At 56.0% G+C, this 1150-nt stretch overlaps 1 non-coding gene across 1 annotated transcript; it reads right to left on the reverse strand.

Moving 5' to 3' along the window:
* Nucleotides 1-415: 415 nt before the first annotated feature.
* Nucleotides 416-488, reverse strand: trnav-uac (transfer RNA valine (anticodon UAC)). Its single transcript has one exon. It is a non-coding gene; the product is annotated as a tRNA-Val (tRNA).
* Between the last annotated feature and the right edge of the window lie 662 nt (nt 489-1150).

A 1150-nucleotide genomic window follows, 5' to 3' on the forward strand; every position in this document is an offset into this window, starting at 1 on the left:
TGGCGGTGGTTTGTAGAAGACAACATAACATCACCTCCCACCCTGGGAAGGGGGAGCAGCTCTTATCCACAGAGAGGGTGATGACAACAGCAAGCAGCTCAGCACCACCCCGGCAGCCACCTTTCCGCATTGGAGCGGGTTCGAGAAAAGCCCGGGCCAGGCCAGCACTGGCTAAACCCGGGGAAATGCAGATACTCCGAGTGCTCTATTTCACATCACAGTCAGTCTCCACTGAAGCCGGGGATCCAGTAACGTCACTGAGCCGTCTTCATGGGTAATGGCAGCAAGAAGCGGTACAGTTCTGAATATATTTAATATTGAACGGTGGAACTAACTTCATAATATTAAAATTGTTGGTTGACGCAGTTCAAGAAATTTTAGCCAATTTTTCATTTCCACAGCCAAAAAACATGCGTGGTTCCACTGGGGCTCGAACCCAGGACCTTCTGCGTGTAAAGCAGACGTGATAACCACTACACTATGGAACCAGATACTAAAATTCCCCGCTAAGGTAACAGGAAACTGATTCCAGCAGACCATCCGACGCAGGCGTATTCTCTGCTTCAGTGATGGGCGAAAGGCATCTACTGAGGCTGCGCAGAGAAACCCCAGCTGCAACTCGAGTCAAAGGGGAGGGCACCAGGCATTAGCTGTGATGCTGGAGATGGGGGGTGTTCTGCAGAGAGAGGGAGTGGGTGGAATATTATGAGCAAGGGGTTGGTGGAGACCCTGGGAGAGGGGGCAACCCGAGAGAGTGGCGTGGGCCCTAGGGGGGGAGACCCGAGACAGAGGGAGGGTGGGCTGGGAGAGAGGGGGTGCTCAAAGAGGGAGGGGAGCCTGCCCGAAGGTGGGAGGTCCTCAAGAATGGGGGAACCTTGAGAGGGTGCTGGGGGAGACCCTGAGAGAGGGGATGGGGTAGACCCCAAGGGGGAGTACTCCAAGAGGTGGCGGGGGAAGCACACCAAGAGTGGGATGGGCATCCCAGGGATATTGGGGGAGACCCCAAGAGTTGGGATGGAGGGGACCCTGAGAGAGGCATGGGGAGCCCAAGAATTGAGGGTAGCATGACAGAGAGGGGAGGGGGAGCCCTTGGGGTGGGGGCAGCCTGAGAGGTGGGGAACCCGAGAGGAGGATAACCCCCAAAGAAAGT

This window comes from Heterodontus francisci, chromosome 15, assembly GCF_036365525.1.
Source record: "Heterodontus francisci isolate sHetFra1 chromosome 15, sHetFra1.hap1, whole genome shotgun sequence".
NCBI classification, from domain to species: domain Eukaryota; kingdom Metazoa; phylum Chordata; class Chondrichthyes; order Heterodontiformes; family Heterodontidae; genus Heterodontus; species Heterodontus francisci.